This window comes from Thalassophryne amazonica, chromosome 18 (genome assembly GCF_902500255.1).
Source record: "Thalassophryne amazonica chromosome 18, fThaAma1.1, whole genome shotgun sequence".
NCBI classification, from domain to species: domain Eukaryota; kingdom Metazoa; phylum Chordata; class Actinopteri; order Batrachoidiformes; family Batrachoididae; genus Thalassophryne; species Thalassophryne amazonica.
In genome coordinates this window covers 21,294,538-21,315,150 of record NC_047120.1, presented here as the reverse complement: position 1 = coordinate 21,315,150, position 20,613 = coordinate 21,294,538, and the positions used below count along the sequence as shown (strand labels likewise).

Here is a 20,613-nt window from a genome sequence, read left to right as displayed (position 1 = left end):
TTTTACATCAGCTGGACACGTGTGACTTTCTGTGCCCATGTGACGTCATAGCAGCGCTGTTATAGAACCCCTGGCAAAAATGATGGAATCACCGGCCTCGGAGGATGTTCATTCAGTTGTTTAATTTTGTAGAAAAAAAGCAGATCACAGACATGACACAAAACTAAAATCATTTCAAATAGCAACTTTCTGGCTTTAAGAAACACTATAAGAAATCAGGAAAAAAAAATTGTGGCAGTCAGTAACGTTTACTTTTTTAGACCAAGCAGAGCGAAAAAATATGGAATCACCCTGTAAATTTTCATCCCCAAAACTAACACCTGCATCAAGTCAGATCTGCTCGTTAGTCTGCATCTAAAAAGGAGTGATCACACCTTGGAGAGCTGTTGCACAAAGTGGACTGACATGAATCATGGCTCCAACACGAGAGATGTCAGTTGAAACAAAGGAGAGGATTATCAAACTCTTAAAAGAGGGTAAATCATCACGCAATGTTGCAAAAGATGTTGGTTGTTCAGTCAGCTGTGTCTAAACGCTGGACCAAATACAAACAACATGGGAAGGTTGTTAAAGGCAAACATACTGGTAGACCAAGGAAGACATCAAAGCGTCAAGACAGAAAACTTAAAGCAATATGTCTCAAAAATGGAAAATGCACAACAAAACAAATGAGGAACGAATGGGAGGAAACTGGAGTCAATGTCTGTGACCGAACTGTAAGAAACCGCCTAAAGGAAATGGGATTTACATACAGAAAAGCTAAACGAAAGCCATCATTAACACCTAAACAGAAAAAAAACAAGGTTACAATGGGCTAAGGAAAAGCAATCGTGGACTGTGGATGGCTGGATGAAAGTCATATTCAGTGATGAATCTCAAATCTGCATTGGGCAAGGTGATGATGCTGGAACTTTTGTTTGGTGCCGTTCCAATGAGATTTATAAAGATGACTGCCTGAAGAGAACATGTAAATTTCCACAATCATTGATGATATGGGGCTGCATGTCAGGTAAAGGCACTGGGGAGATGGCTGTCATTACATCATCAATAAATGCACACGTTTATGTTGATATTTTGGACACTTTTCTTATCCCATCAATTGAAAGGATGTTTGGGGATGACGAAATCATTTCTCAAGATGATAATACATCTTGCCATAGAGCAAAAACTGTGAAAACATTCCTTGCAAAAAGACACATAGGGTCAATGTCATGGCCTGCAAATAGTCCGGATCTTAATCCAATTGAAAATCTTTGGTGGAAGTTGAACAAAATGGTCCATGACAAGGCTCCAACCTGCAAAGCTGATCTGGCAACAGCAATCAGAGAAAGTTGGAGCCAGATTGATGAAGAGTACTGTTTGTCACTCATTAAGTCCATGCCTCAGAGACTGCAAGCTGTTATAAAAGCCAGAAGTGGTTCAACAAAATACTAGTCATGTGTTGGAGCGTTCTTTTGTTTTTCATGATTCCATAATTTTTTCCTCAGAATTGAGTGATTGCATATTTTTTTCCCTCTGCTTGGTCTAAAAAAGTAACCGTTACTGACTGCCACAATTTTTTTTCCTGATTTCTTATAGTGTTTCTTAAATCCAGAAAGTTGCCATTTGAAATGACTTTAGTTTTGTGTCATGTCTGTGATCTGCTTTTTTTCTACAAAATTAAACAACAGAATGAACATCCTCCGAGGCCGGTGATTCCATAATTTTTGCCAGGGGTTATAGCAGCCAACATGGCCACCTGCTGGTGGCTTTAGACCAGCCACACAAAAACACTCTTAACTTTAACATAAATGATCACACATGGCTACAACTTTTCATATGGGCTCTCAATATCATAATCTACCAACCCAATAGTAAATTATCTGTGGGTTTTCTTTTCCTTTAAATCTATCATAAACATACTTTTACAGCTGCACACAAGAAGGAAAGAACATGCACCTGTTTTATCAAGGCATTACAATATGAAGATGACAAATAATTACTTTATAAGACAGCTCCAAATGCATTCTCACCTCATTAAGCACAAGTGCGCAAGTGAGAAAAGGACCAGCAAGAACAGTCTGCTATGATTCCGGAAGCAATTAGAGCCGTTTTCAACAGCCAACTTGAAGAGAAAATTAGTAATCCGCTACGAAATAATTATTTTATATCTGCAACGTCCAGCGCACAGCACGTGGCAGCCGGTGGAACAAAGCACAGCGTCCATCTGGGAACACAGCGGGTGGGATCGTCAAGACCTGAAAAATGACCTAAGAACAACATGTTCATTGAAAAAACAGCTGTAACAGCAGTTGTGGTGGAGCGACAGGTCTTATGTAGAAGAACCTGAAGAAATACCACGAGGCAATCCCCGGTCACCCAAGTGCCCACGAGGTGTAGTTATCAGCAAAAAAAAGGGAACAATCACCATCTTGAAGAGAGCCCTCGGATACAATGCCAGCAATGTTTAGGGTGCAACTATAGACCCTGAGTCTGGGGCCCGTTGCATTCTATTAAAAAGATATCCAACAGAAATTTACAAACAAAAAAAGGTGTATGTCGGTGTGTGAGAAGATTTGGACTAAAAGGTGGTGTGAAGGTGTGATGTGTTTGGATGTTCATGGTGTTTAACCTGTCAGGAAGGTGTTGCAGTAGTCAAGGTGTGAGATGGCGTCTGTGTCAGGAGTCCTGCTGCATACTGGGAAATGTTCTGATTCTGTGAATACTGTGATGTCTTAATGATGAAATAGTAAATTTGAGACTTTTTAGGGTTAAAACTGAAATTCAACCAAACGTTTTCTCTCTTCGGTTCTTGATGGATTTTGATTATATTTTGTTTGCTTCATCCTCGATTATAATCCTTCCTCATGGAAAATGTAGATTTTTTTTAATAGTGAAAATCTTGCAATTCACCAAAACACTTTTCAGCTTCTGATTTTAATTCTGATGGTTTTGTTTGACTTGTTTTTTTGCATTTTGTTGTAAAATGCTGTTTGGAAAACAATGAAATTCACCCCAAATGCTCCTTTGCTGATCAATTTGAATTCTGATGGTTTTTCTTAATTCATCAAAGCTCTGTTCTTTATTGCAGAATTTTGAAAATACCAACTTTTTGTCATGAAAACCATGAAATTCACTCAAATGAGTCATGTTCTCCAAATGAATGGTTTGAAAGAGAGAAAAATCAACAACAAAAAAGACAGCATTCAAGAAAATTTACACATTTGAGGAGAACCTCAACTTCCAACAAACATAGTTGCAGCAAATTCTGTCCCGATACAGTTGACACACTGCTGTCAACATTTCAGCTGCTACTTCAGGTGTCATTCAAAAGTCTGTTTACACAATAGCGTAAATGCTAAAATGACTCTTACAAAATTTACACCATTGGTGACAAATTTTATTTGGGGTATGTCATCATTTTCCTCACCTGCATAGTGCGGGGAAATAGTTGGGAGAATAAACCCAGGTGAGCTCCTGTTATTAACAAGAACCAGTTCATGATGTCTGCTGCTATACCTGTAAGGCCAGAGGTCAAACAATCAGCGGTGACAGAAGTCGATGGTGGAGGTGGAACGAGGAGTGTCTTAAAGGTGAGCAACATTTTTCTCTGAATCAGCTGTGTTTCTGATTGTCATGAAGACAATTTGGCAGCAGAAATGCTGGAAGATCAACATGATAGAAGACACGGACATGAACTGAGGACAACAGGGTGTCCAGATTTACAACGCTGCTGTTCAGCTGTTCTGTTCCAGGCTTCTGACAGCTTCAGTCAGCTGTTTCTACTTGTGCCTTTATAATTGTAAATGCTTTTATCAGACACATGAGGACAGCATTTCACCAAAAACAAAGGTGTTCTCAGGATTTTCATGAAGAAACCATTAGTTTGTCTGAAAGCACCAAATTTGGTGTTATTGAAACAGTTGACGAGCCGAGGAGGTTTTCTGTCCTGTATAAGGAGAATAAATTCTCTGATTATAAAGATTCTACATGTATATAGTTTAGACTACTTATGATTGAATGTTCTGGAGTTATGGGTTAAAAACAGCAGAAAAGGTGACATTCTCAGACTGCGTTAACCCTTGAACTCAGACGCAAGTTGGATAACATCTCGGAGCAAATGCACGCCTTGTAAAGGAAGATGTTGGAGACCAGGGAATACTGATTAATTGGATGTGGTTGTTCATGGGTGCTGCAAATGTGTTTTCACTGCTCAGCCATAAACATGGCAGGATTATCAGCCTCTGAAGGTCAAAACGCCCTGTTGTTTTCCTCCATTAGAATTTCTATGGCTTTGGTGAACCTTTTGGCTGCCTTCTTATCTTTTGCAACTCCAGTCATTGCACACACGGACAAAAACTGACATAAACTTAACTCATCTGCCACTCACACATGGACAGTGACTAATATGCATGCTTCCACCCCCTACCCCTCCTTTGTGTTCCTCCTCCTTATGCATGCACAGTGAGTCACATGATTAATTTAGCATTACATGGAAAACAGGAAATGAAGCCAAAAAAATGACACTAATCTTTTGCAAAATTCTTACGTTTTGGCAAATGGATGTTTATGCTCTGGATGGATTGTTCAGGACAATGTCTTTATGCACCTGCCATTATTCTGACGCAGGGGGTGGGGAGGACCTCCATCATTACAGGAGGTTTGATCTGTGATGTCTGTCCCAGGGGTGTGTCATCAGCCATGCCCATATTGTTGCTACGTCATAAGGAGAACTGCACCTGCTGATTCAAGCCCAAATTAATTTTAAACACGGTGGAGGTCGAGCTGTTTTCAGACAATTTTTTTTTTCTCATGTGGAGCTTTTTTCTAAGTCTAGTCTGAAGGTGTTTTTGAAGAAACTATGGGGGACACAACCTTATGGTTTTGTACCTTATTTAGACCACAATGAGAGAGACGAAACCTTGGCGGAAAACCTTCAGTCTGACAACAGTGATGATATTAGCAGAGTTAAGAACACAGAATGGTGATTATTAAATAAATAAATAAATAATGCAGGCAATTTCAGCATGCCGGTGGAGATGTTAAACTTTGTTTTTTCTCTCAGCTCTTTGGTTGTACTCAACTGATTAAAAAAAATATTGTTTCCTTCTGGAATACACTTAGTGTAATGTATGTTAGTAGCATAACATATTATTATATATTAAAACCATTCACACAAGGAGAAAATAACCTTACCTGTCCATTTCAGTGAGATCATCTGAAAACTTATCCACCTTTACAAAATGCAGCTAATATTACAGACCACACAGTGGGCATCCTAGACTCCACGCCTGATGCATCAAGAGGAAAACAGTATCTTGCACTGTAGCAGTACGTGATTTTATATGATGTAATACTATACTATAAGGTCATTTCCATGTTTTTGGGAGGGGGAGGGTGTTGATTTCCCATGCCCCTCATGCTATCTATCACTGAGCATGACACATATGAACCACATTACAGACTTACAATTTGTTGTTAATATACTCTTTCTTCACTTTTATGACTATTCCACAAAGTATCTATGGAGGACTTTTTTGTTTTGTAGGTCATGGGCTGGTAGTTTGGAAAAACAACATTGGTTGTATGTGAGTCTATAAGGAAAAATTAAAAGAAGAATGAAGTAAAACGTGGTATGTGGAGGTCAAGAAATTGGCTAAAATATTGTAGACACCTCTGAGAAAGTATCTTGCCCCCATATATTTTTCTGGAATAGCTCTTCTATTTGGCTACCATAAATTATGCAGTTGAGATTCTCACATTTGGGGAATTTACAAAGGTCAGTCAGCTGAAGTGCAATGGCTGAGTCTCACTTTGGTTGAACCACTTCCTTGATCATGGTGGCGCCCTTTCCAGATATCACGATGGCTTAGTGGTTAGCACTGCTGCCTCACAGCAAGAAGGTCATGGGTTCAGTTCCCACTGTGGCCTTTTTATGTGGAGTTTGCATGTTCTCCCCGTGTTTGTGTGGGTTTCCTCCCACATTTAAAGACATGCAGGTTAGGTTTATTGGAAACCTTATAATTGCCCAAGTCTTTCTTGCAAAAGAGCTCTCGATCTTAATGGGACTAACCTGGTTACTAAAATTTGCATGAAATGATACAATGTGTTGTTTTTTTTGTTTACATTTGACATTCTTCTGCTTTCAGCAAGTTCACAGAAGAAAGTGATCAGACCAAGAAAAAGCACATCCCATGGCAGGAAATCCATTACAACTTTTCAAGGCAGAATGATGGAAACAGCTGTGGCATTTTTGTTCTGACAGTATGCTCATGAATAAATGTGTGCATTTTGTGGACATATACTCGTACAGTTTAGAAATTTTTTTTTATATATATATATATATATATATATATATATCCCATCCTTCACACGACTCATGCCGTCTCTTGTTAGGAGAGACGGCATCCATCCCACTTTGGATGGAGCAGCTCTCATTTCTAGAAATCTGGCCAATTTTCTTAAATCCTCCAAACCGTGACTATCCAGGGTTGGGACCAGGAAGCAGAGTTGTAGTCTTACACACCTCTCTGCAGCTTCTCTCCCCCTGCCATCCCCTCATTACCCCATCCCCGTAGAGACGGTGCCTGCTCCCAGACTACCAATAACCAGCAAAAATCTATTTAAGCATAAAAATTCAAAAAGAAAAAATAATATAGCACCTTCAACTGCACCACAGACTAAAACAGTTAAATGTGGTCTATTAAACATTAGGTCTCTCTCTTCTAAGTCCCTGTTGGTAAATGATATAATAATTGATCAACATATTGATTTATTCTGCCTAACAGAAACCTGGTTACAGCAGGATGAATATGTTAGTTTAAATGAGTCAACACCCCCGAGTCACACTAACTGTCAGAATGCTCGTAGCACGGGCCGGGGCGGAGGATTAGCAGCAATCTTCCATTCCAGCTTATTAATTAATCCAAAACCCAGACAGAGCTTTAATTCATTTGAAAGCTCGTCTCTTAGTCTTGTCCATCCAAATTGGAAGTCCCAAAAACCAGTTTTATTTGTTATTATCTATCGTCCACCTGGTCGTTACTGTGAGTTTCTCTGTGAATTTTTCAGACCTTTTGTCTGACTTAGTGCTTAGCTCAGATAAGATAATTATAGTGGGCGATTTTAACATCCACACAGATGCTGAGAATGACAGCCTCAACACTGCATTTAATCTATTATTAGACTCTATTGGCTTTGCTCAAAAAGTAAATGAGTCCACCCACCACTTTAATCATATCTTAGATCTTGTTCTGACTTATGGTATGGAAATAGAAGACTTAACAGTATTCCCTGAAAACTCCCTTCTGTCTGATCATTTCTTAATAACATTTACATTTACTCTGATGGACTACCCAGCAGTGGGGAATAAGTTTCATTACACTAGAAGTCTTTCAGAAAGCGCTGTAACTAGGTTTAAGGATATGATTCCTTCTTTATGTTCTCTAATGCCATATACCAACACAGTGCAGAGTAGCTACCTAAACTCTGTAAGGGAGATAGAGTATCTCGTCAATAGTTTTACATCCTCATTGAAGACAACTTTGGATGCTGTAGCTCCTCTGAAAAAGAGAGCTTTAAATCAGAAGTGTCTGACTCCGTGGTATAACTCACAAACTCGTAGCTTAAAGCAGATAACCCGTAAGTTGGAGAGGAAATGGCGTCTCACTAATTTAGAAGATCTTCACTTAGCCTGGAAAAAGAGTCTGTTGCTCTATAAAAAAGCCCTCCGTAAAGCTAGGACATCTTTCTACTCATCACTAATTGAAGAAAATAAGAACAACCCCAGGTTTCTTTTCAGCACTGTAGCCAGGCTGACAAAGAGTCAGAGCTCTATTGAGCTGAGTATTCCATTAACTTTAACTAGTAATGACTTCATGACTTTCTTTGCTAACAAAATTTTAACTATTAGAGAAAAAATTACTCATAACCATCCCAAAGACGTATCGTTATCTTTGGCTGCTTTCAGTGATGCCGGTATTTGGTTAGACTCTTTCTCTCCGATTGTTCTGTCTGAGTTATTCTCATTAGTTACTTCATCCAAACCATCAACATGTTTATTAGACCCCATTCCTACCAGGCTGCTCAAGGAAGCCCTACCATTATTTAATGCTTCGATCTTAAATATGATCAATCTATCTTTGTTAGTTGGCTATGTACCACAGGCTTTTAAGGTGGCAGTAATTAAACCATTACTTAAAAAGCCATCACTTGACCCAGCTATCTTAGCTAATTATAGGCCAATCTCCAACCTTCCTTTTCTCTCAAAAATTCTTGAAAGGGTAGTTGTAAAACAGCTAACTGATCATCTGCAGAGGAATGGTCTATTTGAAGAGTTTCAGTCAGGTTTTAGAATTCATCATAGTACAGAAACAGCATTAGTGAAGGTTACAAATGATCTTCTTATGGCCTCGGACAGTGGACTCATCTCTGTGCTTGTTCTGTTAGACCTCAGTGCTGCTTTTGATACTGTTGACCATAAAATTTTATTACAGAGATTAGAGCATGCCATAGGTATTAAAGGCACTGCGCTGCGGTGGTTTGAATCATATTTGTCTAATAGATTACAATTTGTTCATGTAAATGGGGAATCTTCTTCACAGACTAAAGTTAATTATGGAGTTCCACAAGGTTCTGTGCTAGGACCAATTTTATTCACTTTATACATGCTTCCCTTAGGCAGTATTATTAGACGGTATTGCTTAAATTTTCATTGTTACGCAGATGATACCCAGCTTTATCTATCCATGAAGCCAGAGGACACACACCAATTAGCTAAACTGCAGGATTGTCTTACAGACATAAAGACATGGATGACCTCTAATTTCCTGCTTTTAAACTCAGATAAAACTGAAGTTATTGTACTTGGCCCCACAAATCTTAGAAACATGGTGTCTAACCAGATCCTTACTCTGGATGGCATTACCCTGACCTCTAGTAATACTGTGAGAAATCTTGGAGTCATTTTTGATCAGGATATGTCATTCAAAGCGCATATTAAACAAATATGTAGGACTGCTTTTTTGCATTTACGCAATATCTCTAAAATCAGAAAGGTCTTGTCTCAGAGTGATGCTGAAAAACTAATTCATGCATTTATTTCCTCTAGGCTGGACTATTGTAATTCATTATTATCAGGTTGTCCTAAAAGTTCCCTAAAAAGCCTTCAGTTAATTCAAAATGCTGCAGCTAGAGTACTGACGGGGACTAGAAGGAGAGAGCATATCTCACCCATATTGGCCTCTCTTCATTGGCTTCCTGTTAATTCTAGAATAGAATTTAAAATTCTTCTTCTTACTTATAAGGTTTTGAATAATCAGGTCCCATCTTATCTTAGGGACCTCGTAGTACCATATCACCCCAATAGAGCGCTTCGCTCTCAGACTGCAGGCTTACTTGTAGTTCCTAGGGTTTGTAAGAGTAGAATGGGAGGCAGAGCCTTCAGCTTTCAGGCTCCTCTCCTGTGGAACCAGCTCCCAATTCAGATCAGGGAGACAGACACCCTCTCTACTTTTAAGATTAGGCTTAAAACTTTCCTTTTTGCTAAAGCTTATAGTTAGGGCTGGATCAGGTGACCCTGAACCATCCCTTAGTTATGCTGCTATAGACGTAGACTGCTGGGGGGTTCCCATGATGCACTGTTTCTTTCTCTTTTTGCTCTGTATGCACCACTCTGCATTTAATCATTAGTGATCGATCTCTGCTCCCCTCCACAGCATGTCTTTTTCCTGGTTCTCTCCCTCAGCCCCAACCAGTCCCAGCAGAAGACTGCCCCTCCCTGAGCCTGGTTCTGCTGGAGGTTTCTTCCTGTTAAAAGGGAGTTTTAATTTCCCACTGTAGCCAAGTGCTTGCTCACAGGGGGTCGTTTTGACCGTTGGGGTTTTACATAATTATTGTATGGCCTTGCCTTACAATATAAAGCGCCTTGGGGCAACTGTTTGTTGTGATTTGGCGCTATATAAAAAAATTGATTGATTGATTGATATCGTGGAAAGAGGATTGACGAATTCCTCACGGTTGAAAATTTATTTAATCTTGCACCAGGAAAATGGCTTGTGAAGAATTAATAATTATATATATTTCAGAGGATTTTGTGAAGGACTGCTCAACTTATTAGTGAGAGTACTAATCCATAAATTTGTAAATTATGGTGGAAAATAAGTATTTGGTCAATAACAAAAGTTCAACTCAATACTTTGTAACATAATCTTTGTTGACAATGGCAGAGGTCAAAAGTTTCCTGTAAGTCTTCACCAGATTTGCACACACTGTAGCTGGTATTTTGGCCCATTCCTCCATGCAGATCTCCTCTAGATCAATGATGTTTTGGGGCTGTCGCTGAGCAACATGGGCTTTCAACTCCCTCAACAAATTTTATATGGGGTTGACGTCTGGAGACTGGCCTGGCCAATCCAGGACCTTGAAATGCTTTTTATGGAGCGACTCTTCGTTGCCCAAGCGCTGTGTTTGGGATCACTGTCATGCTGGAAGACCCAGCCATGTTGCATCTTCAATGCTCTCACTGATGGAAGGAGGTTTTGGCTTAAAATCTCACGATACATGGCCACATTGATTCTTCCATTAACACAGATCAGTCGTCCTGTCCCCTTTGCAAAAAAAAAACAGCCCCAAAGCATGATGAACACACTGAGTTGAGTTTTTACCAAAAAGTTCTATTGTGTAGTTCTCTGTGTGTAGTGTGTAGCCTTTGTTACTTTGGTCCCAGCTCTCTGCAGGTCGTTCATCAGGTCCCTCTGTGTAGTTCTGGGACTTTTGTTCACCGTTCTCATGATCATTTTGACCCCACGGGATGAGATCTTGCATGGAGCCCCAGATTGAGGGAGATTATCTATGGTCTCGTATGTCTTCCATTTTCTTACAGTTGCTCCCACAGTTGATTTATTCACACCAACCTGCTTGACCATTGTAGATTCACTCTTTCCAGCCTGGTGCAGGTCTACAATGTTCTTCCTGGTGTATTTCAACAGCTCTTTGGTCTTGGCCATGGTTGAGTTTGGAGTCTGACTGTTTGAGGCTGTGGATAGGTGTCTTTTATACAGATAAGTTCAAACAGGTGCCATTAACACAGGTAACAGGTGGAGGACAGAAGAGTTCCTTAAAGAAGAAGTTACAGGTCTGTGAGTACCAGAAATCTTGCTTGTTTGTGGGTGACCAAATACTTATTTTCCACCACATTTTACAAATAAATTCTTTAAAAATCCTACAATTTGATTTTCTGGATTTTTTTTTACCCTCATTTTGTCTCTCATAGTTGAAGTGTACCTATGTTGAAAATTACAGACCAGCAATGTTTAGGGTGCAACTATAGACCCTGAGTCTGGGGCCCGTTGCATTCTATTAAAAAGATATCCAACAGAAATTTACAAACAAAAAAAGGTGTATGTCGGTGTGTGAGAAGATTTGGACTAAAAGGTGGTGTGAAGGTGTGATGTGTTTGGATGTTCATGGTGTTTAACCTGTCAGGAAGGTGTTGCAGTAGTCAAGGTGTGAGATGGCGTCTGTGTCAGGAGTCCTGCTGCATACTGGGAAATGTTCTGATTCTGTGAATACTGTGATGTCTTAATGATGAAATAGTAAATTTTGAGACTTTTTAGAGTTAAAACTGAAATTCAACCAAACGTTTTCTCTCTTCGGTTCTTGATGGATTTTGATTATATTTTGTTTGCTTCATCCTCGATTATAATCCTTCCTCATGGAAAATGTAGATTTTTTTTAATAGTGAAAATCTTGCAATTCACCAAAACACTTTTTCAGCTTCTGATTTTAATTCTGATGGTTTTGTTTGACTTGTTTTTTTGCATTTTGTTGTAAAATGCTGTTTGGAAAACAATGAAATTCACCCCAAATGCTCCTTTGCTGATCAATTTGAATTCTGATGGTTTTTCTTAATTCATCAAAGCTCTGTTCTTTATTGCAGAATTTTGAAAATACCAACTTTTTGTCATGAAAACCATGAAATTCACTCAAAATGAGTCATGTTCTCCAAATGAATGGTTTGAAAGAGAGAAAAATCAACAACAAAAAAGACAGCATTCAAGAAAATTTACACATTTGAGGAGAACCTCAACTTCCAACAAACATAGTTGCAGCAAATTCTGTCCCGATACAGTTGACACACTGCTGTCAACATTTCAGCTGCTACTTCAGGTGTCATTCAAAGTCTGTTTACACAATAGCGTAAATGCTAAAATGACTCTTACAAAATTTACACCATTGGTGACAATTTTATTTGGGGTATGTCATCATTTTCCTCACCTGCATAGTGCGGGGAAATAGTTGGGAGAATAAACCCAGGTGAGCTCCTGTTATTAACAAGAACCAGTTCATGATGTCTGCTGCTATACCTGTAAGGCCAGAGGTCAAACAATCAGCGGTGACAGAAGTCGATGGTGGAGGTGGAACGAGGAGTGTCTTAAAGGTGAGCAACATTTTTCTCTGAATCAGCTGTGTTTCTGATTGTCATGAAGACAATTTGGCAGCAGAAATGCTGGAAGATCAACATGATAGAAGACACGGACATGAACTGAGGACAACAGGGTGTCCAGATTTACAACGCTGCTGTTCAGCTGTTCTGTTCCAGGCTTCTGACAGCTTCAGTCAGCTGTTTCTACTTGTGCCTTTATAATTGTAAATGCTTTTATCAGACACATGAGGACAGCATTTCACCAAAAACAAAGGTGTTCTCAGGATTTTCATGAAGAAACCATTAGTTTGTCTGAAAGCACCAAATTTGGTGTTATTGAAACAGTTGACGAGCCGAGGAGGTTTTCTGTCCTGTATAAGGAGAATAAATTCTCTGATTATAAAGATTCTACATGTATATAGTTTAGACTACTTATGATTGAATGTTCTGGAGTTATGGGTTAAAAACAGCAGAAAAGGTGACATTCTCAGACTGCGTTAACCCTTGAACTCAGACGCAAGTTGGATAACATCTCGGAGCAAATGCACGCCTTGCAAAGGAAGATGTTGGAGACCAGGGAATACTGATTAATTGGATGTGGTTGTTCATGGGTGCTGCAAATGTGTTTTCACTGCTCAGCCATAAACATGGCAGGATTATCAGCCTCTGAAGGTCAAAACGCCCTGTTGTTTTCCTCCATTAGAGCAACATGGGCTTTCAACTCCCTCAACAAATTTTATATGGGGTTGACGTCTGGAGACTGGCCTGGCCAATCCAGGACCTTGAAATGCTTTTTATGGAGCGACTCTTCGTTGCCCAAGCGCTGTGTTTGGGATCACTGTCATGCTGGAAGACCCAGCCATGTTGCATCTTCAATGCTCTCACTGATGGAAGGAGGTTTTGGCTTAAAATCTCACGATACATGGCCACATTGATTCTTCCATTAACACAGATCAGTCGTCCTGTCCCCTTTGCAAAAAAAAACAGCCCCAAAGCATGATGAACACACTGAGTTGAGTTTTTACCAAAAAGTTCTATTGTGTAGTTCTCTGTGTGTAGTGTGTAGCCTTTGTTACTTTGGTCCCAGCTCTCTGCAGGTCGTTCATCAGGTCCCTCTGTGTAGTTCTGGGACTTTTGTTCACCGTTCTCATGATCATTTTGACCCCACGGGATGAGATCTTGCATGGAGCCCCAGATTGAGGGAGATTATCTATGGTCTCGTATGTCTTCCATTTTCTTACAGTTGCTCCCACAGTTGATTTATTCACACCAACCTGCTTGACCATTGTAGATTCACTCTTTCCAGCCTGGTGCAGGTCTACAATGTTCTTCCTGGTGTATTTCAACAGCTCTTTGGTCTTGGCCATGGTTGAGTTTGGAGTCTGACAGTTTGAGGCTGTGGATAGGTGTCTTTTATACAGATAAGTTCAAACAGGTGCCATTAATACAGGTAACAGGTGGAGGACAGAAGAGTTCCTTAAAGAAGAAGTTACAGGTCTGTGAGTACCAGAAATCTTGCTTGTTTGTGGGTGACCAAATACTTATTTTCCACCACATTTTACAAATAAATTCTTTAAAAATCCTACAATTTGATTTTCTGGATTTTTTTTACCCTCATTTTGTCTCTCATAGTTGAAGTGTACCTATGTTGAAAATTACAGACCTCTCTCATCTTTCTAAGTCAGAGAACTTGCACAATCAGGGACTGACTAAATACTTGTACTTTTTTGCCCCACTGTATGGAGTAACAACAGCAAAAATGGTGACAAAGGTCAATTTCAGTTTGTACAGGGGTCAAAAGTTAAAGTTGCTCCAATTTCAGCAAAAAATGATGCAAATTATTATAATTATTATTCGTAATGTGATAGTTTCCAACATGATTGGAGCATTTTTAAAGTTTGACCTCTGTGTAAATCTTCATTGATCCCTATCTGGCTACAGCTACCACCCTGGGATGGCTATCATACATTTTTGTGTAGGCCTTTATACACTGAGGCTGGATTCTAAGTGTCGTTTTTTTCCCCCCCCCTTAAGTGGTACCAAAAACCTGCTTGGCCCAAGAAGTTTTTAGCTAAAACATCTGTTTTAATTATGTCATTTTTGGATTCAGGAATACATGTGACTTAAAATTTATGTTCTGATAGCTTATTTGCATAGAACAAATGAGCAAATGGTTATGATTGTTTAATAACCTGACTAATGGTTGCATTTTTTTTATTATGATTGTTTAATAACCTGACTGATAATTGCATTTTTTATTAAGATTGTTTAGTAATCTGACTAATAGTTGCATTTTTTAATTACAGTTACAAAAAACTGAAGTATTGTATGCAATAATATATATTTTTTATGCATTTGCAGAATGTTGGGGCCCTACTTGCAGGTGGTAGTCCATGTGTGATGAGGCAGACACATGCTGCATTTCAGAAACTATGTTCTGCGTCAACTCATGATATAGTCCAGAAAATCTGATCATATGTGAGATTTGCCATTCTGCGAAAAATGGGTGGAATAGGATTCCTGCCACAGATGGTGTCACTGGTGCTGTGCACATGTGAAAACAATAAAGACGTCAGAGCCTTTCACTTGTGTAATTTGTAAATAGTGAATGAAACTGAACTGTGTATTTCATTTTTTTGTTTCATGTTTTTTTAAATGGACATTTCCAGTTCCAAAGTAATGTGATTTATGTGTGTGATTTCCAAAACAATAAAATAATTTTGAAGGTGTAACACAAGATGTATGTTTAGTTCATTGTAGTGCACTTGTCTAATTTTTCCATATTCCTTCTTTCTCAGAGTCTTTTTCTCACAACAAGCATGACAGCTTGTTTTTTTTGTCCTTATTAAAACATTTTCTCACAGACATACGGACTCTGTTCATTCATTCATTTAATCTTTATTTTCGTTTGATAATATTGTTTGGTGTGGGCGTCTCACGCCTTTGCGCTTTGCTGTGAGGACTTTCAGAAGTGGAGGGGGGTTGGCTCCACATATACAATCATCAGTTTCCCCCCACAGAAATTTTTTAATGGAGCAGATAATGGCTGTATTTGTTAATTTGGGGTAATTGTAATGATGCACCATTATTTACATCACTATGGTGTACATTAGGCTGTAACACGCAGTTATTTACACCCCCGTGGTGTAAATAAGAACACAATAGGGCATTATTCACGCCACTATGGTGTATATAGGAGGTTGGGTTGGATTAGGGAGCGTGCGCGGGGGTGTATTTATTTAGTAACTCGGGACCGCGCACTTCTGCATTCACAAAACACCTCAAAAGGTGCAGAAAAGTACTTTTGTCATAGTTGTCAGTTTGGGTAAACAGTCGGAATAATCTCAATATAAACAAAACTTAAAGACATTTATTTAAGAAAGCTTTCTATTAAATTTTAGTACACCTGCTGTTTTTTTAATTAATTAATTTTGCCTTGTGTCTCTTTTTAATTAAGTCTGTACTGTAGCACTTTGAGATTGCTTAAATGTAAAGTGCATTCTAATAAAATTTATCATTATTTACTCAGTGAAGTGTTCGCGAGACAAAAACAAACGTGTTTTCGTCATGGTAAGTGGTCAGAACTGTTATCTCGACCACCAGCTAGCTCTGGCACAATGTGAAATGAATAACGAATAATTTATAGATTCTTAAGGATACCCATCCCACTTGCAATCACTGATCAAAATTAAATACTTTGGCAAAGGTGAAATTAACATTATCTGTTGGGTCCACTTGGCAGTAACATGTCTAATGTAGTCATGTTTATTTACCTTATCAGCTGTAGCCATCTACTTTTTCTTCGCCATCAGTCGAAACCTATAGAAAGACAAATCCAGCGAAGTTTCAGGTTGACTAGTGCACATGGGCACACAACACTGTGGCATTCTTTCACTGTTTACACTGTGCAGCTAGAATCGATGGGTGCAGAGAAAAACGTGTTTAGTTGGTTTGGGTCCGGAAAGAAAATTTATCATTTGACGCATTACGTCAGACTTTGCAACTGGTGAAGCTACAGCATTTAATCGGCGCAGCCACAGAACCACTTCCTAAATTTGTGTCAAAACAAAAGCTCTGTAGCGTTTCATACTATCACAATAATTGACATGACCAACAGCCAATGACAATTGGGGTCGCATACAGGGTGGCCAATCAGGTTGCAGGAAGAGTGGGCGGGCCGCTCCCGCCCCTGCGATGTGACTGGCTCCTCTGTAGCCCGAAAACCGGCTGACGTCAGCGTCTTGGCCACCTACCAATCACAGGCTAGGAAAGAGAGACCAGTATCTGGCCCAATAAGTGAAGAGCACATCTCGGGCCACGTGGTGCATTATGGGTACGCTAAATTTTTTGGCTACCAATCCACATGCAAAGACGGTGGAAAGTAGCGAGGAGTGCTATGATTTGGACCATTTCAACCGCTGGAAAGTTGACGATTTAAAGCGTTTTTGTAAGCTTCGTGGATTGTCTGTTACAACCAGGACTACGTACGGCAGTGGACAGAAACGGAAAGAAGAGCTGGCTGCCCTTGCATATGCTGCATCGGTACAGAAACTACCGTTGGTGCTGACAAAGGAGGAAGAGAGAACTGCTGTCGAAAATGACGACCAGTCCTTGATGATAGTTGGAGACAAACAAATTTCTGACCCCTTGAAGACAACTGACGGATGGTTAGATGAAGTCCAGGGTCTGAAACTGTGGATAGTGCAGAATATTTGCTAAGCAGGGATGAGAAATCGCTACTCCACCGGCTTCGTAATGACTACAAGGAAGGTGGGTCTCGCATATAACTTCTTTGGTGTCACATTTGTTTCGAAGTTGACAGACATACAATGATATGTGCATGCATGCGGTTCATTTATAGAACATATCAATATTACAATATTACGCGCCATGTCATTCATGGCGCAACAGTACAGTCATAAGCAGATGCATGAAAACAGCGCCATCAACCACATTATAATTCGGCACGGTTTCAGGATATTGACAAAATAAATGTGTGCAAGAAACTTGCAGTTTTAGTCCATCTTTTACGTCCGTCTGGATCTGTGGGGAAATTGTGTAGAATGAACAGAGGCTTACAACCACATTTCTTCTTCGTTCCGTCTTTGGGTGGACTCGGCGGAGCCTTGCAATCTCAGCCAACATTCAAGCCTATGAATTCCGTTCAAGCATTGCGTACCTGTCATTATTGTATGCATCGCTTAAGGCCTTTGAAACAATCCCTGTAAGCCTTAACTTTCACAGTCCGCTAATGCTACCATATACGAAATTCAATGGCAGCGGTGAGTTTGGTAGCTGGAATTTTTGCCTCCGTTTGACCCACACATGCGTGGATGCATTGCGCACTGTGCTTATTCAGGGCTGGTTGTCGGCTGGCTCCTCGGTGTGCGGACCTCTCTATGCTATTCTACTGACTACAAGGTTGGAATCGTCCATTTTATCTTAGTTATCTGTGCATTACTTTTGTTAGCCTTTAAATGCAACAGCTACAGAGTTTAGCTCATTAATTTGCTGCTGTGTGAATCCTAGGAGTGGTTAACTTCTTGTTAGCACGTAGCTTGTGCTAACTTTCGCTCCTCACTTGTTCCACCCTGCTCAGAGTGCCGCTCTCATTGGACCGACGTCCACTTTTAGCTTGTCATAAGCTATTTTCAGGAAAGGCAGCCGGTCTGCTCTGTGTCAGCCTGATCCCGTCAGATCTCAGAAGCTAAGCAGAGGATCTGGTTAGTACTTGGATGGGAGACCTCTTTGGAACACCAGCGGCTGTGTGTGTTTGTCCGGGTAAAATTGGAGAGCGTCAGGAAGGGCATCCGGCATAAAACTTGTGCCAATTACCAATGCGGATCTGGTACACACACACACACAGTGAGGAAAATAAGTATTTGAACACCCTGCAATTTTGCAAGTTCTCCCACTTAGAAATCATGGAGGGGTCTGAAATTTTCATCGCGGCTACATGCCCATTGTGAGAGACAATCTAAAAAAAAATCCGGAAATCACAATGCATGATTTTTTAATAATTTACTTGTATATTACTGCTGCAAATAAGTATTTGAACACCTGTGAAAAATCAATGTTAATATTTGGTACAGTAGCCTTTGTTTGCAATTACAGATGTCAAACGTTTGCTGTAGTTTTTCACCAGGTTTGCACACACTGCAGCAGGGATTTTGGCCACTCAAGAACCTTGATATGCTTCTTAAGGAGCCACTCCTTGGTTATCCTGGCTGTGTGCTTCTGGTCATTGTCATGTTGGAAGACCCATCCACGACCCATCTTCAGTGCTCCAACTGAGGGAAGGAGGTTGTTCCCCAAAATCTCGCAATACATGGTCCCGGTCATCCTCTCCTTAATACAGTGCAGTCGTCCTGTCCCATGTGCAGAAAAACACCCCCAAAGCATGATGCTTCCACTCCCATGCTTCACAGTAGGGACGGTGTTTTTGGGATGGTACTCAGCATTCTTCTTACGCAGATGATACCCAGCTTTATCTATCCATGAAGCCAGAGGATACACACCAATTAGCTAAACTGCAGGATTGTCTTACAGACATAAAGACATGGATGACCTCTAATTTCCTGCTTTTAAACTCAGATAAAACTGAAGTTATTGTACTTGGCCCCACAAATCTTAGAAGCATGGTGTCTAACCAGATCGTTACTCTGGATGGCATTTCCCTGATCTCTAGTAATACTGTGAGAAATCTTGGAGTTATTTTTGATCAGGATATGTCATTCAAAGCGCATATTAAACAAATATGTAGGACTGCCTTTTTGCATTTACGCAATATCTCTAAAATCAGAAAGGTCTTGTCTCAGAGTGATGCTGAAAAATTAATTCATGCATTTATTTCCTCTAGGCTGGACTATTGTAATTCATTATTATCAGGTTGTCCTAAAAGTTCCCTAAAAAGCCTTCAGTTGGTTCAGAATGCTGCAGCTAGAGTACTGACGGGGACTAGCAGGAGAGAGCATATCTCACCCGTGTTGGCCTCCCTTCATTGGCTTCCTGTTAATGCTAGAATTGAATTTAAAATTCTTCTTACTTATAAGGTTTTGAATAATCAGGTCCCATCTTATCTTAGGGACCTTGTAGTACCATATTACCCCATTAGAGCGCTTCGCTCTCAGACTGCGGGCTTACTTGTAGTTCCTAGGGTTTGTAAGAGTAGAATGGGAGGCAGAGCCTTCAGCTTTCAGGCTCCTCTCCTGTGGAACCAGCTCCCAATTCGGATCAGGGAGACAGATACCCTCTCTACTTTTAAGATTAGGCTTAAAACTTTCCTTTTCGCTAAGGCTTATAGTTAGGGCTGGATCGGGTGACCCTGGACCATCCCTTGGTTATGTTGCTTTAGACGTAGACTGTGGGGGGGTTCCCATGATGCACTGTTTCTTTCTCTTTTTGCTCCGTATGCATCACTCTGCATTTAATCATTAGTGATCGATCTCTTTTTCCTGGTTCTTTCCCTCAGCCCCAACCAGTCTCAGCAGAAGACTGCCCCTCCCTGAGCCTGGTTCTGCTGGAGGTTTCTTCCTGTTAAAAGGGAGTTTTTCCTTCCCACTGTGGCCAAGTGCTCGCTCATAGGGGGTCGTTTTGACCGTTGGGGTTTTTCATAATTATTGTATGGCCTTGCCTTGCAATGTGGAGCGCCTTGGGGCAACTGTTTGTTGTGATTTGGCGCTATATAAGAAAAAAGTTGATTGATTGATTCTTCCTCCAAACACGGCAAGTAGAATTAAGATCAGAAAGTTCTATTTTGGTCTCATCTGACCACATAACTTTCTCCCATGACTCCTCTGGATCATTCAAATGATCATGGGCAAACTTAAAACGGGCCTGGACGTGTGCTGAATTAAGCAGGGGAACCTTCCATGCCAATGCATGATTTTAACTCATGACGTCTAGTGTCTTACCCACAGTAATCTTAGAAACAGTGGTGCCAGCTCTCTTCAGGTCAATGACCAGCTCCTCCCGTGCAGTTCTGGGCTGATTCCTCACCTTTCTTAGGATCATTGATACGCCATGAAGTGGGATCTTGCATGGAGCCCCAGTCCGAGGGAGATTGACAGTCATGTTTAGCTTCTTCCATCTTCTAATAATTGCTCCAACAGTGGATCTTTTTCACCAAGCTGCTTGACAATTGCCCCATAGCCCTTTGCAGCCTTGTGGAGGTCTACAATTTTGTCTCCGGTGTATTTGAACAGCTCTTT

General features: G+C 40.3%; 1 pseudogene; it reads right to left on the bottom strand.

Annotated features, from left to right (window-relative positions):
* Positions 1 to 5,688: 5,688 nt before the first annotated feature.
* Positions 5,689 to 5,839, bottom strand: LOC117531630 (annotated as a pseudogene).
* Between the last annotated feature and the right edge of the window lie 14,774 nt (positions 5,840 to 20,613).